Source organism: Pinus tabuliformis, chromosome 5_1 (assembly GCF_031772625.1).
Source record: "Pinus tabuliformis cultivar Carrire ecotype Pingquan chromosome 5_1, CPIR1, whole genome shotgun sequence".
NCBI lineage: Eukaryota > Viridiplantae > Streptophyta > Pinopsida > Pinales > Pinaceae > Pinus > Pinus tabuliformis.
The window spans coordinates 98,888,678-98,906,540 of record NC_142305.1 but is presented as its reverse complement, the minus strand read 5'-3'; the positions used below and the strand labels follow the sequence as shown (position 1 = coordinate 98,906,540).

Genomic DNA, 17,863 nt, shown 5'->3' with positions numbered 1-17,863 from the left:
ATGTGCAAAAATAGACAAAGGAAGCTCAAGTGTTAATAATTGACGTTTTCTATGCAGGAAGACATGCGAGCAAGGAGTTCCCGCCCAAAAGCGAGAAGCAGAGGAAAAATAACTGCTGTTCCTCCAGTAGGGAACCGGATGCAGACACGATCAAGCAAAATCGGAAATTGAATAGTCCAGGAAAAGAATGCGGGATACCGGCTCGACGAACATAAGAAAGATTGAACGATTAGCGAATCCCTCAGGATCTTCGATCCTGAGGGATCGCTGCTTTACTTATCTCTGATTATCTAGATATCTCCGTCATTTCCTTTATATAATGGCACAACATCATTAAGCAAGAGGAGGATTGTTTTTGTAATTTTACAGTTCCAGAACAAACTTTAATCATTGAGTCTCACTGAGACCTGATTTTGTTATACTTTTGTGGATGCGATTAATATAAAAGACTTGGTGTTTATTCCGTCTTTGCGTCTGGAGTAATCTAAGGCAGTGTACCATTGGCAGCTAAGGGCCCAGCTCCGAAGGACACTTGCTTTTGTATCATTATATGGTGATTTGTGTGTGGTTTGTTTATCTTTATTACTTAGCAGTCTGATGAATTCTTTATATGATACGCTGTGCTCTGTTATGTTTAATGAATGAACGATTTCTCTATGTAAGGACTCTGCACTGTATAATTGGATTTACACAGGGTCGGATTGTATCTTTATTCAGCCATTTCTGTAACAGAGTACTGGTATGAATGTTACTGTCATTGGATTTATGTTAAACAATATTCGTGGGATTTGAGAGTAGCGTCATTCTGTTTAGAAACATAGTTGTATCATTCAATACTCTCAGATTGCTATATTAATGTAGAACATGTACATATAGGTGATGGTTGTTGTTTCGTAAATCATTAAGGGTTGCTGTTCCATTTGATTATTGCTGTTCCATTTGATTACTGTTGTTCCATTTGATTATTGCTGTTCCATTTTACTGCTGTTCCATTTATTGCTGTCCCATTTCCATTTTGCTGTTCCATTTTAGTTTCCGCTGATTTATTTACCTGCCTTTGTTGCTTTGGTGTGAGAGAAGGCCTAAGGCTGTAGTGAGCCTCAGCAAGACACTGCTTAGCTCCCAGACCTATAAGTCCATGCTCTAATTTCCCTTCTTTAATCAGTTTCTAAAGGGATGGGATATTGTTTCCGTACCCTTGACTGATCAACTGTTTTGTGATTCCATCTTTTAGGTTAGTTTAGTTACAGCTTAGCATCTGTTTTCCTTTGATCTTCTCAACCCTGTACTACTAAGCATTACTCGGACAAATAGCCTCGGATTGAGCTACTTCTTGCAATAACAAAATGTTCCCGGATTGACTTATTAATGTGGAATAATTACTGGTGTGGGAGACCCTAGTTACAGCTCTACATCAAGCTTGTTAAAAAAAGAAACAAGGGTTACAGAGCATAGTTCCTTGTCTTGTTTCAAGCTTGTTAAAAAATGAAACAAGGGATCAGAGCATATTTCCTTGTCTTGTGTCAAGCTCGTTAAAAAATGAAACAAGGGGTTAGAGCATAGTTCCTTGTCTTGTGTCAAGCTTGTTAAAAAATGAAACAAGGGGTCGGAGCATAGTTCCTTGTATTGCGTCAAGCTCATTAAAAAATGAATCAATGAGTCCAAGGATAGTTTCTTCCTATATCTACCTTGTTAAAAAAATGAAACAGATGTCCGAGGATAGTTTCTTCCTGTATCTACCTTGTTAAAAAATGAAACAGATGTCTGAGGATAGTTGTTTTACTGTGTCAACCTCGTTAAAAAATGAAACAACTCCCTTTTCCAAATCGAATCTTTGATTAAGAACTCGTAAAATCCCAGTTGAGTCTTTCCTGGATCTCGAAAGTGAACCTTCATCCCATCCACCTAGGTGAATGAAATGAAGCTTGGGGGACATGTACCTCGAATTAAGTCGTTATGCGGGGGGCATGCCAAATTAACTCAAGCATAGTTTGTCTTCCTTTCAATCTTGTGTAAAAATGAAGCTAAAATCAAGCATAGTTTTTCGTTTCAAGCTTGTGTAAACATGAAACCAAATTCAAGTAGATTTCCCCATGGTTCAAGCTCGTGTAAAAATGAACCCATGCCCAATTTACATCTCATGATTTCTATTTTTATCAGCTAATTTATGCGAGATGAGCCTTGGTTGTTTCATTCCATCGCCACCATCTCTTTGGACGATCATATAATTTCACTTGGTTGTTTTTCCTTTCCTAAAGAACCATAGCAATGAGTGGTTTTGCTAGCTAGCCTCTTGACCTTTTAGTGTTTTGAGTAGTCCCCCCTTCATCGAAACCTGTTGCTACCCTTTATACCACTCATTTCTCCAGGACGAGTCACCTTTATGCTCTTTTTTGACTCGTAAAAAAATTGAAAAGATTGCCGAGTATTTTTCCCTTTTTGACTCGTTAAAGTAAATAAAAATGGGGAGTTTGCTTTAAGCTCTTTTCTGACTCTCAAAACACAAAAATATTGGCGAGATCTTGTTGTTTTGACCTTGTAAATGGTTCTGAAATGTCTTTACCCAGTATTTGTTCACCCCTTTTTTGGACTGGCATAAAACTATTTACGAAAAAGGTATATCTTAGTCAAATATGACTAGGAAGTTCTCTTGAATATTGTTTTCTACCCTTTTGGGTTCGAGAGACCACTTTACAAAAAGGGACCTTTTGGAGTTTTATTTTCCGTGTCTTTTTCAAACTCTCTAAATATGAAAAAGACACCGAGTTTTTCCTCTGTCAGACTCGTTAAAATATTAAATGACATAAGACTTTTCATTATGACGATGCCAAGCTACTCCTTTCCAGGGCTCATAAAACTTACTAGGATAGATCCATCTGAAGGATGGACTTATATTACAAGCATATGCTATCCCCGTCAAGCTTGTGTAAAAATAACTAGGGTACTAGCCAGAAATGGTAGGGGCAAATTGAAAGTATTTCATCAGTTGTTTCTTCATTTGAGGTAGCATGTTGCTCTTGAACATTGACACTCATCTGTTGTTCGTGTTGGGTTTTGGGACATCCTCACTTTGTCACTTGCCTTCTTGGGTTTTGGGTTATCCATTTTAAACCTCTCATATGATCCCTGCCGCATCACCATGACCTCTGATCCTATGATGTCAAATATTTCCAAAATCCGAAGTCGTGTCATCCACATGTTCAAGAGAAGTCTTCCTACCTATACATTGCCTGATCATATGTCACCATATTGGATTACTCTCATTCATTGTGTTTCTCGTTTCATGTCGATGATGAAGAATTCATTATGACCTTCCTTCGACAGATCAGTTCCTCTTGAATTCAGCTCATTATCCAAGAAGTTGATCTAGAAACTCCCTTCTAGTACCTTAGAGATTGCATGCCTCATTGAAAAGTTCTTTGCACTCGACAATAGGTTATCATCATTGGCCCTCGATCAAGTGATTTCACAGGTGTTCGACTTCAGTTCCTTATTCACACTTTGTGAATTATACTGATAGTACCTTGAGAGCCATTGACATTATGGGTGGTTTCTCTTGCACTTGTTAAAAATTCACATCATTGGCTGGTAATCAAGTGATTTTCTAGCATGTTCGACTTCAACACGTCTATTCACATGTTAGAATTTGTACTTTGATCGGGTCATGTTGGAGCGCAAGACCCCGAGCTTAGATCACAAAAGCACAGGTTGCGAGGAGTGATGAGTCATTCACGATTATATACATGATTCTTTAGATGGATGGTTGCGACCGTGCCATGAGCAGAGTCTCCAAAATGTATTCAAAATATCACCCACTTTCACCTTTATCACCACCATTTCACTTACATGTCACAACTCCATGACCATATAACCTTTCATTAGCCTCCATTTTCATAATTATATGGGTTACCTTTGTGTTTTCCAAAAATTAATGATTTCTAGTATTATAAGTGAATTAAATGGTTAAAATTTAGAAAAATGACATATACCTGCTAATACTTAAAAGTGGCTTGAGTTTCATGACATGTGTAGGTCATTTGGAAGCTTCCAAGGCACCCTTATGTGGCCTCCAATACTCAAATTCGAATTATCATCAAGATATGGAAGAAGATTTGGATAAAGGTCAAAGAGGATATGTGTCTTATAATTACCTATTTGAGTTGTAAGTCTATGAGATTTTCTAGGGATCTAGGGAGAGAATAATGGACCTCCATTAATGAGGTAGCTTCTTATTTTTTTGTGTAAATAGGAGAGCCTTCTCCTTTGAAAGGCATGTGTAAAGTTGGAGATACTCAGGTGGAAAGTTAAGATTACTTATGAATGGAATTTAGATATAGCACCATACTCATGAGTGATGTTCACCTTGATTGGTAATGCTTGGACTGGTAGCCTCTCAACTTGCCATCTCTCATGCTTTCGGATTTGCCACCTACAATGTGTGAGATTTATTATTTTTCATAGATTAAGATTTATTGCTTTCATAGATTAATATTTATTGCTTTCATATATTTTCCTGTGTGAGAGGTTAAGAGTGATTGTTTTATTTGCTTTCATATCTTTTCCTGTGTGAGAGGTTAAGAGTGATTGTTTTTATTTTCTTTCTACCAAGAGGTTAAGAGCGATTGTTTTTATTTGCTTTCTACCTAGAAGTTAAGAGAAATTGTTTTTATTTGCTTTCATATCTTTTCATGTGTGAGAGGTTAAGAATGATTGTTTTTGCTTTCATTTCTGAAAAAGTGGTGTGCTTTTCAGTTCCTGCAAGATTGAAAGATTAAGATTTCAATTCTGCGCGTTGTACTATAATTGTACTATAATTTCTTTTGAATTGAGTGCTGAATTAGAATAGGTGAATTTGGTTTGTTATTATTTGGTTTCATAGTTAGATTGATCGAAATTGAAAGTTAATTTCTGGCATATATAGTGCACACATGTTTCACAAGTTTTACGAAACCCCCGGGTTGACAATTAAATGATAGGTAGTTAATCTTCTTCAACATTTTGGCACCGTTGTAGGGGAAGTGTGCATAGGAACTAGCTTTCAGTCTAGAGTTCATTTTGAATTTTTTTCTAGATGCATGATTAAAGCATGTAGATGCATAAATCATTTAGATGCATATATATATATATATATATATATATATATATATATATATATATATATATATATATATATATATATATATATATATATATATATATATATATATATATATATATATATTTGATACTAACCATTTATGGATGAAAGATCTAGAATGCAGATCAAACATTCTTTGGAGCACAAGGATTACATTAAGGAATGGTGTTGAAACGCGATTGTGCCACGACATTCATCCTTTCTTCAAGAGATCTTTGCGACAAATCTAAAGGTTAAAATGAATTTTCATGTCCTCATGCATGATCAAGTACATTTTGCAAAGTTGGATATGAACGTTCTAGAAAGTCTAATCCTACTCTATTAGAAACATTCATATACTTAAAAAAAGAAAACATCTTTCAAGTAGAAAAATTAAGAAATAAAATCAAGCTTGATTGCATTTTTTTTAAAAGTTCTTGATTGCATTTTTTTTTTTAAGTTGTTAGACTTTAAAATCTTTTAGAATATTATTTGTTTTCTTGCATTGTTTTCATTAACACCACAAATATTTAAAAAAAAAAATCATGTTTTGATTTTAAATAATTAAAATAATAATAATAATAATAATAATAATAATAAAATCATGTTAGATTTTCATTAAAAAAAAAGAAAAAAAAATTCATGTTTTTGAATAAAGAAAATGAAAATTTTGAAATCAATTCTCTCCTCTGTTTTTCATTCCCAAAAGAATTGACAATTTAGGCTCTCATGTGACTTGCAAAAAAAAAAAATTACATTAGCTTAAAAATCAAAATCCAAAATTCATCATTTGAAAGAAAAAAATTAGATCTTGCTTTAAATTGCTGCATATCTATTCCATTTTGAGGAGCTGCAGAAACGACTCGTTTCTGAAGCCGAACCTGATTTAATTCCAGCACATCCATCACGATCCTGGATCTTTCCCAAAGTGAACTCCTCACTTTAATTATCTCTTCTTTCCATGGCTCTAGAATAAAAAACACTGGATCTCTTGTCAAAGAAGCGATGAATGAGAGACATGCCTGCAAAGAATATCCACTCTACCATAATCAAGAATTGGAAAATTAATAATGCAAATATCAGATAAGGGTTTCTTCTTAGTTTTGAATAACGAAGGGATCTGATGGACATGTTGCAATTGAATCCAATTAATCATCAAAATAATGTAGGCACACTCCATTCACAACATGTTTAGTGTTGGCAAGCAAAGAAAATCTACTTTTTCATGTCTCTGGTTGCTACCGCTGTGCCATTCACTTCCTAGAGATTCATTAATATCTTCAATACAATTCCTTTCAACCTTTGCTCTAGAATTCTTAAAGGACCACTCTGCTGTACCAAATCATTTACAAGATATTGTGGTCGATAATACTTGAGTAGGCTATTACTTGAGTCAATATTGACAACATCATGACGATCAAATTCGTTGCTAGGAATGGTACCTTCATCGGAATAGGCCATTCATGTAAGCCAATAGCCTCCATGTTCCACTAATAATTCTCCCTTGTTTTAAGATCTTCATTCAACTCATCAACTAGTTTTCCTAACATTGTAACTCATCTCTCATCTAGCTCTCTCAAAAACTGTGAAAATCATGCTTCACTCACATCTGCTGAAGATTGAACTTTGGACAGTTTCAACCTAACATCTTCCAACTCCTCAATGTACTGCTTCCCAGCAGAGGCAGTTGAGATTTGTGCTTCAGAGAAGCTTGAGATTGGTAGGAGAAGCAATAGGCATTATTTAATTTCAAGACCCAACAGTTACCTGCGCATTTTCCAGAAATGTGTAGCAGCTTAAAAACGTCAGTTTTAAAACATGATTTATGGCAAAATGAAAACGAATTTCAAAACACTAAAACGTGGGTTTTTCTCCGAACGTGGTGAAACCCAGGAACTATTTTAGCAAATTCATAACGTATTGAGAGATATTCAGGATTCTCTAGAGCTTTATTTGGCAAATTGCGTGAGAAAAATGGTTTTTTATTAATGCACATAGACAGTTACGACCATGAAAGGATCAGATCTGGTTTTGGATGCATAGTGGTTTAAAAAATCAAATTTGTGATTTTCTTAACCTAAATCTATGGATTGGTTGCAGGATGATCTCCTCAATTCCTCCTCTGAGGCAAGCTCTTCTACTCGTTTGAGAGCTTCTGCATGTTGCAAGCATTACACAACTTACGACATAGAAAATTGGACAGGTCATACTCGCATATTTTTTTGATGTTGTGATTACCCAACAAGACTTGTTGGATACATATCAATTGTCGTTCAAGAGCTGTGTGTAGGAATGGCGTGCCAGTGGTATCATGTGTTCTTACAACAACCTTAATGGAGTCCCAACGTGCACTGATTTAACCTTTTCAATAAGGCCGCGAGAACTGACTGGGGACTTCAGAGTTATATTACATCAGATTGTAGCACTGTCTACCTCGTTTACACTGCTCATTAGTATGCTCAGATTGTAGATTTCAGTTTTGGCTGATTTTCTAAATGCGATTGCTGTACACAATTCCATTTGATTTCCTTCACATTCACAGCTCCAACATTATCACTAGGAGGAGGAGAAGGAACAACAGGGCATAAAGAAACCCAGGTGAAGAAATCTACTTAGAAATCAATGGATCGAATCCCTACCATGCCCAATACACATAAAACATTTTTACATGGCAAATTTTGTTTTTTTGTTCTTTTGTTTTTGTTATGTTTTTTTATGTCACGTTGTGTTTTTTAGAGTGTTTTGTTATGTTTTATTATAAGTTTTTTTTCTTTTAGAATGTTTTTGTAATGTTTATATATGTGTTTTATATATTTATATATGTTATGTTTTATGAAAAAGTATTTTTGTATATTGATTGTACATATAATTTTTTTTTTATATATTTCATTTTGTGAATATTTCTTTAATTTTTTTTAGATTGTATATTTTATTGTTTTTCAAGAAAATTGCCATGAGAAAATTTTTCAAATTTTTTTGATGCAAAATTGAAGCAAATTGAGAAAAAGATTGTTGTGATGGTCCACCTAAACACACCTGTCGAAGCAAGAATATATATATATATATATATATAAAAGAAAAAAAATTATATTTGCTAATTTTTCTAGAAGAAGTATTGTTCAATTTGAAGATTGGACTGGTTAATTGTTCATAACAAAAATGCATAGCCGTGTGTACTTAACTATCTTCTCAAGATTTTAGCTACAGAAACTGCACAATTCTGCAACTAAACCACAATTCTACAGCTGAAAAACAATTATGCAGCTATGTATTTAACTCAATCATCTACTTATCAAGAATGCATTCTAATCAGAAAATCATGATCAAAATTTATTGGTTTTATCTAATTATTATGTTTTCAAGCATGATGCAGGAAAGAAGAAGAACTATGAAGGCACTTTATCTGCAAGATCAATTGATGAATTTTTTATTGAGGATTCTTTTGTAGGAATCATTAAGCATTCACAAATAATATTTCTTTATCTTTATGAAATGCTATGATTCAAACATAAATTGAGGAAATTGTTTTGTTTTAGAAATTGGATTTATTATCACAATTGTGAAATTGGACTAACTATTTGAAATAAAAACACGTCATGAACCTGTCAATTATGCAAAATTTTCATATGTACCTAGAGAAATTGATGACTTCTCTTTGAACACACTCACGTTTGTTGCAATGTTAGTGTCACGTTTGTTTTCTGGTTCCAGGGTAATTAGAGAATTGAAGGAAGCCAATTTATGCATGGTTGGTTTTCTACGACCAATTTCAAGAAACATAAACCAATTGAATCCATTTCTATCATCCATAAATGACATCATTTTTCCTCTGCAAACTCACAAGCTATCCAAGAATTTTCGCTAAGCATCGTCATCACCATTTTCCTTGCAAATAGTTGCATGTTTCCTACACAATTTCCATTTACATTTTTCTTAATTTCAATTCATAGAGACATTCAGCTCAGTTACATGATGATTTGTCCTTTTGCTTTCCGTTCGCTTATTTACCCTCTTGTCATTTTTCTTTCCATTAAATAAACCTTTATCAACTGCAGAATTTTCCATCCATAGTCCTTCCAAAATCATTATTCCATACTCGCATTAGATGATGGGGGATTCATAATGCCTCCCTTCTAACAAGTCTTGGCCTATCGACATCAACATATTATCTAGGTTCAGGGCTAGAGTCTTTATTAGTACCTTGAGGCTTGTATGTATCAATTACAAGTTCTCTCGCTGACAATCATGGGAATACATCAATGTCCCTTGATCGTTGGATCTTGCAAGTGGCTCGACATCAACTCATCTATTCGCACTTTGCAAGATGTACTTAGGTACCTTGGCACTCGTTGACATTAATGGCGAGTTTGCCTCGCATTGGTTAACGACATTCATCAATGGCCGGTAATCCAATGACTTCTCTTCATGCTCGACAACAACACATTCATTTGCATGACTAGAATTGTACCATCGGGTTTTGTAGCATGTGAAGACTATATCATTCAGCATTTTGCAACATATACAACAGATTTAGTAGCAGCAATAAAGAATCCACTTTCACCACCTCATCCACTATTTATGCAACCAAGAAGCAGATGAAATTCTACATTCTATTCCATGATCCAACAACAGCTACAACTTCTCTACATATGCACAGTTTTTCCACTTCCTAGGTAAGTAAAGTTATGTTATTTTCTAGTTTTTAATCATAGAATTCCTTGAATAATGAAGTTATAATTTTTGGAAAATACTTCACCATATTTCCTTTCTCGTTTGAAAAAATTGTAAACACCTTTAGTTGGGGGGAAGGGACATCCATTTATTATCACAGCCATATCACTTCATTACATTTCACTTCATTTCATCCTAACATACTTGTCCTAATCATTATAATTGCATCATGGTTCAAAAGTTATGTGATTTGCAAATAAATGCCTAAATGATGAGCATATTATATAGCTGATTTATGCATTCTTAAACATGTACAATGAATCTTGTTGCAACAAAAAGAAACAAGGTATTGAAACACAAGAACCAATACCAATTAAGATTTGTTTGTTTCAAGAACCAACAAACATGTTGCAATTCAATCTATGACAAGGAGTACTTTGCAAAACGAAATAAAATTGTCAAATACTATCAAATTCAAAGGTTAAGGACATATGATATAAGCCAAGCTCATTCAAAAGAAAATCATGATTAAGCAATGCAATAGATTGCACGAGGACATGCAATAACGTCAGTTGGGGTGAATGTAGAGTTTCCAAAATATATTCAAAATATCATCCACTTTCACCTTTATCACCACCATTTCACTCACATGTCACAACTCCATGACCATATAACCTTTCATTGGCCTCCATTTTCATAATTATATGGGCTACCTTTGTGTTTTCCAAAAGTTAATTATTTCTAGTATTATAAGTGAATTAAATGGTTAAAATTTAGAAAAATAACGTATATTTGCTAATACTTAAAAGTGGCTTGAGTTTCATGACACGTGTAGGTCATTTGGAAGCTTCCAAGGCACCCTTATGTGGCCTCCAATACTCAAATTCGAATTATCTTCAAGATATGGAAGAAGATTTGGATAAAGGTCAAAGAGGATATGTGTCTCATCGTTACCTATTTGAGTTGTAACTCTATGAGATTTTCTAGGGATCTAGGGAGAGAATAATGGACCTTCATTAATGAGGTAGTTTCTTATGTTTTTGTATAAATAGGAGAGCCTTCTCCTTTGAAAGGCATGTGTAAAGTTGGAGATACTCAGGTGGAAAGTTAAGATTACTTATGAATGGAATTTAGATTTAGCACCATGCTCATTAGTGATGTTCACCTTGAAGGGTAATGCTTGCACTAGGAGCCTCTCAACTCGCCGTCTCTCATGCTTTTGGATTGGCCACCTACAATGTGTGAGATTTATTGTTTTTCATAGATTAAAATTTATTGCTTTCATAGATTAATATTTATTGCTTTCATAGCTTTTCCTGTGTGAGAGGTTAAGAGTGATTGTTTTATTTGCTTTCATATAGTTTCCTGTGTGAGAGGTTAAGAGTGATTGTTTTTATTTGCTTTCTACTTAGAGGTTAAGAGCGATTGTTTTTATTTGCTTTCTACCTAGATGTTAAGAGCAATTGTTTTTATTTTCTTTAATATCTTTTCTTCTGTGAGAGGTTAAGAATGATTGTTTTTTCTTTCATTTATGAAAAGGTGGTGTGCTTTTTAGTTCTTGCAAGATTGAAAGATTAAGATTTCAATTCAACACGTTGTACTATAATTTCTTTTGAATTGAGTGCTAAATTAGAATAGGTGAATTTGGTTTGTCGTTATTTGGTTTCATAGTTAGATTGATCGAAATTGAAAGTTAATTTCTAGCATATATAGTGCACGCATGCTTCGCAAGTTTTACGAAACCCCCAGTTTGACAATTAAATGACAGGTAATTAATTTGCCTCAACATTTTGGCACCGTTGCTGGGGAAGTGTGCATAGGAACTAGCTTTCAGTCTAGAGTTCATTTTTTTTTTTTCTAGATGCATGATTAAAGCATGTAGATGCATAAATCATTTAGCTGCATATCATATATATATATATATATATATATATATATATATATATATATATATATATATATATATATATATATTTTTTGATACTAACCATTTATGGATGAAAGATCTAGAATGCAGATCAAACATTCTTAGGAGCACAAGGACTACATTGAGGAATGGTGTCGAAACACGACTGCGCCATGACATTCATTCATTCTTCAAGAGATCTTTGCGACAAATCTAAAGGTTAAAACGATTTTTCATGTCCTCATGCACAATCAGGTACATTTTGCAAATTTGGATATGAACGTTCTAGAAAGTCTAATTCATAAATGGCTCCATTGGAAACATTCATATACTTAAAAAAGAAAAAAATAATCTCTTTCAAGTAGATAAATCAAGAAATAAAATCAAGCTTGATTGCATTTTTTTAAAAAGTTTTTGATTGCATTTTTTTCAAATTAGACTTTAAAATATTTTAGAATTTTATTTATTTTCTTGCATTTTTTTCACTAACATCACAAATATTTTCAATAAAAATTTCATGTTTTGATTTTAAATAATAATAATAATAATGCATGTTAGATTTTCATTAAAAAAGAAAGGAAACAAAAAGTCATTTTTTTGTCAAAAAAATAAAAATAAAATTCATTTTTTTGAATAAGGAAAACGAAAATTTTGAAATCATTTCTCTTCTCAGTTTTTCATTCCCAAAAGAATTGACAATTTAGGCTCTCATGCGACCTGTAAAGAAAATAAATAAATTACATTAGCTTAAAAATCAAAATCCAAAATTCATCATTTAAAGAAAATAAATATATTAGATATTGCTTTAAATTCCGTCATATCTATTCCATTTTGAGGAGTTGCAAAAACGACTCTTTTCTGCAGCCGAACCTGATTTAATTCCAACGCATCCATCACAATCTTGGATCTTTCCCAAAGTGAACTCCTCGCTTTAAGGATCTCTTCTTCCCATGGCTTTAGAATAAAAAACACAGGATCTCTTGTCAAAGAAGCGATGAACGAGAGACATTCCCGTAAAGAATATCTAGTCTACCGTAATCAAGAATTGGAAAATTAATAATGCAAATATCAAATAAGGGTTTCTTCTTAGTTTTGAATAATGAAGGGATCTGATGGACATGTTGCAACTGAATCCAATTAATCATCAAAATGATGTAGGCACGCTCCATTCACAACATGTTTAGTGTTGGCAAGAAAAGCAAATCTACTTTTTCATGTCTTTGGTTGCTACTGTTATGCCATTCACTTCCCAAAGATTCATTAATATCTTCAATACAATTCCTTTCAACCTTTGGCCTTAAATTCTAAAAGGACCATTCTACTGTGCCAAATCATTTACAAGATATTGTGAGAAGGCTACTACTTGAGTTAATATTGACAACATCATGACGACCAAATTTGTTGGTAGGAATGGTACCTTCACCGGAATATGCCATTCATGTAAGCCAATAGCCTCCATGTTCCACTAAGAATTCTCCCTTGTTTTAAGATCTTCATTCAACTCAACAACCTATTTTCCTAACATTGTAACCTATCTCTCATCTAGCTCTCTCAAAAACTGTGAAAATCATGCTTCACTCGCATTTGCTAAAGCTTGAACTTTGGACCGTTTCAACCTAACATCTTCCAACTCCTCAATGTGCTGCTTCCTAGTAGATGAAGCCGAGGTTTGTGCTCCAAAGCAGGTTGAGATTGGTAGGAGAAGCAATAGGAATTATTTAATTTCAAGACCCAGCAGTTACCTGAACATTTGCTAGAAATGTGTAGTAGCTTAAAAATGTCAGTTTTAAAACACAATTTATGGAAAAATGAAAATGTATTTAAAAACAATCAAACGTGTGTTTTTCTCGAAACGGGGTCAATTATAAAACCCAGGAACTATTTTAGCAAATTCATAACCAATTTGGAGATATTCGGGGTTCTCTGGAGCCTTATTTGGCAAATTGCGTGAGAAAAAATGGTTTTTGATTAATGCACATCGAGAGTTGCGGCCATGCAAGGATCAGATCCGGTTTTAGATGCTATAGTGGTTTAAAAAATCAAATTTATTATATGCTTAACCTAAATATATGGATTGGTTGCAGGGCGATCTCCTCAATTCCTCCTTTGATGCAAGCTCTTCTATTCGTTTGAGAGCTTCTGTATGCTGCAAGCATTACACAGCTTATGATATGGATAACTGGAAGGGCCATACTCGCATATTTTTTTATGTTGTGATTAACCCACAAGACTTGTTGGATACAAATCAACCGATGTTCAAGAGCTGTGTGCAGGAAGGGCATGCCAGTGGTATCATGTGTTCTTACAACAACCTTAATGGAGTCCCAACGTGTGCTGATTTTAACCTTCTCAACAAGGCCGTGAGAACTGACTGGGGACTTCAAAGTTATATTACATTAGACTGTAGCACTGTCTACCTTTTTTACATTACTCATCAGTATGCTCGGACTACAGATTTCAGTTTTGGCTGATTTTCTGAACACGATTGTTGTACACAATTCCATTTGATTTCCTTCAGATTCACAACTTCAACATTATCACCAGGAGGAGGAGGAGAAGGAACAACAGGGCATAAAGAAACCCTGGTGAATAAATCTAATTAGAAATCAGAGGATCGAATCCCTACCATGTCTAGTACACATAAAACGTTTTACATGGCAATTATTTATTTATTTTATATTTTTTTTTTCGTTTTTGTTATGTTTTTTATGTTACGCTGTGTTTTTAGAGTGTTTTGTTATGTTTTATTATAAGGTTTTTTTTTTAGAATGTTTTTGTAATGTTTATATATGTGTTTTATATATTTATATATGTTATGTTTTATGAAAAAATATTTTTGTATATTGATTGTACATATAATTTTTTTTTGTATATATTTCATTTTGTGAATATTTCTTTAATTTTTTTCAGATTGTATATTTTATTGTTTTTCAAGAAAATTGCCATGAGAAAAATTGTCAAAAAATTTTGATGCGAAATTGGAGCAAATTGAGAAAAAGATTGTTGTGATGGTCCACTCAAACACACCTGTTGAAGCAAGAATATATATATATATATATATATATATATATATATATATATATATATATATATATATAACTTGGGCGGGAGAATGGCCTCGAACATGCAGAGCTACTCGAAAACCCTTGGCAGGGACAACAAGAAATCGACAGTGGACATCGATTTGTATGAACTCGGTGGTGGCATGAACATTTCCCGTCAACGCGCAAGGATTTACTATGATTTCGACAGAAAGAAATACGCTCTGGAAGTTTTGGGGAAAAACGGTTGTTATATCGAAGGGGTACTGTATCTTCCAGAACACCATCCTATTAAGCTCGATTTGCAGGATTTGTTGCAGATCGAGGACAAGAAGTTATATTTCTTGCTTCCGGTTAGGAGTACTATGAATCCCCATGGCAGCGTTCATGCAGGTGCATTTACTCCTCATGTTTTGATCCCCGGTTCCCTTCTTGCGACTGTAGCAGTAAAGAAGAGACCTAGGAGGCCGAAAGGAGTCGACGATGAGGACGCAATCAACCGGAAGCAAGGTAATGGTGTGGAAGGGGCGTGGGCGGTGCCTAGTAACTGGCCTTCACATGAAATGGCCTACAATGCATTACCGATTGGACCGGCTGCTAAGCAAGGGTTTTCTTTCTGGAATAGCAGCTCTGTCCGGGAGGTTACAATGCTTGATGGCTAGGTGTTCCTCATTAGGCCTGCTAGATTGAAAGGTCGTCCGTAGAAAGGAATCAACTGAATGCTGAGAGATCTGGACAATGGAATTTCGAATTCAGGAAATTTGTCGTCTTTTAACCTGAGCCCGAACGTGTACAACTATGAGTGTATATTTGGGGTTTCGCCTTCGTGGGGGGCTCCGAATGAACTTATAATTGCTGTTCTTGGAACCTTCAACAAGGGGGAAGAGACGCTGAAATTTATCTACTTTTCTAGAATGGCTCTGCTTACTGCCCTGCTGAACAAGCTCGACACTATCAATATCATTGATCTTCTTATACATAGGTTGGATCTAGAGTCATGCCTATCCTCTAGGTTATACTCTAGACCAGATCTCACTGATAATATGAATTTGGCCTTACAACAATGGGATCTGTTCCTAAATAGGCTGGCCCTAAAGATCTGCATATATTCGAACATATACCCAGGAAGGGTTTCATCTATCGGCATTGAGGAATCCCTATTGCCATCCCAACAAGCCAAAGACAAGAAGGGGACAAGGAACACACACAGACCAAAGAAGCAGGGCAATGTTGATTCACCACTGCAGCTACAAGGAAAGTATTATGATTCAGAACGCATAGATCCAACAACTTCAGTGCCCCATTTAGCAGATGGACCCTGGCCAAGAACAGCTCTATCCTCCACGGACTCCGATCCATATCTGATACAAATCTTCATTAGAACTTTGCCAGGAAAATCTATTTGCAAGTGAACCTGGAAGGGGAGGCTGATAAAAGATATCAAATATGAAATACAAGCACATACAGGCATATCAACAAGCATGCAAAGCTTGATATATGCAGGACAAATTATGCCAGACCTATACACAATACAGGACTATGGAATTGTATCAGACTCAACCATCATCCTAAACACGAGACCAAGAGGTAGAAGCTTTGGATCTAGCTCAAAGGGCACAGGTTCTTTCAAGGATGTAGTCAAAGGGAAGGGAGAAGCCAACACCAAACCAGCACCACCACTAGATCTACCTAGACCCTACATTGTGGAGCAAAAAATACAGATTCCAGTACTCACAATCTCCCTGCCTGAGGTAAATGATTTTTATACTGATTTTTATACAAAGACTTTCATATGCATATTCAATGGTTTTTGGCCAAAATCATATGCATTACAACAATGGATCTACTCCACATGGAAAACAAACTGTGACATCCATTTTTGTTCCAAAGGTTTTTTTATTGTCAAATTCGACACGGTCAAGGAAAGGGAATATGTCCTTCATGAGGGACCATGGTTCTGGGGCAATGCAGGACTCTTCATGACCCCTTGGTTCCCAGGTTTTGATCCCACTACTATGGTGGTTTCCAAAATGCCTGTTTGGGTCAGGATACACAACCTCCCACTACACTTTTGGCTACCCAAATTCTTTGAAGGAATGGGGAATGCGATAGGAAAATTCCTCAAGCTAGACATGGAAAGAGTCTCGAGAGGCATACACACCTTTGCTAGAATATGTGTAGAGGTAGATCTTAGTCAAGGCTTACTTGACAACATAATTCTGATCCATAACAACACACAGTGGAATCAACCACTAGATTATGAGAATACGGCATTCCGATGCCGTGGTTGTCAACAAATAGGTCACCTTCTTAGTACCTGTCCACAAGCCAAAAAAGACACCAAAACAAATAAGAAACAGTCACAAAAACCAAGAGTTTGGAAACACACAGAGAATCAATATGAAACAACAGAAGATGAGGAGACAACAACGAACAAGGTAGACATCATGGAAACATCAGAAGAAGAGGAGACAACAAAGAACAATGTAGACACCACGGAATAGTCTGCACAAATCAATCCACAGAGGAACATCACAGAGCACAACGCTACCCCATTACAGCAAGACAACAACCTTCCGCAGCAGCATGAGCAACATACAACAGGGAATGAAATTAGTGGCAGCAAACGAATCCATGGATCAGAGGGATTGGATTCGGATAAAGAATATCTCACAAACATCAATGAGAACCAAAGGTCTATTGTAACTTCCACTCCCAACACTAGTGGTTGGCGAAAAGTGGAAAATAAGAAAGGTAGAAAAGAATAGTTTAGGCCTTATGGATCCTGAGAAATTAGGAATTGCTATTACTGCATATGCACATTAGCATCTACAACATGTAATTTTTCTCTTTTTGAATAAAATTATGATTTTTCCAAGGGGAATATAATCATAATAATAATAATAATAATAATAATAATAATAATAATAATAATAATAATAATAATAATAATAATAATAATAATAATAAAGAAAAAAATATATTTGTTAATTTTTCTAGAAGAAGTATTGATCAATTTGAAGATTGGACCGATTATTTTTTTATAACAAAAATGCATAACTGTGTGTACTTAACTGTCTGCTCAAGATTTTAGCTACAACAACTGCACAATTCTGCAGCTGAAAAACA

At 34.8% G+C, this 17,863-nt stretch overlaps 2 pseudogenes; both read left to right on the top strand.

The window, feature by feature from the left end:
• Nucleotides 1-13,103: 13,103 nt before the first annotated feature.
• On the top strand, nucleotides 13,104-14,164 carry LOC149163624 (putative beta-D-xylosidase 5 pseudogene; annotated as a pseudogene).
• Nucleotides 14,165-14,805: 641 nt separating this feature from the next.
• On the top strand, nucleotides 14,806-15,396 carry LOC149163623 (FHA domain-containing protein FHA1 pseudogene; annotated as a pseudogene).
• The last annotated feature ends 2,467 nt before the right edge of the window (nucleotides 15,397-17,863 follow it).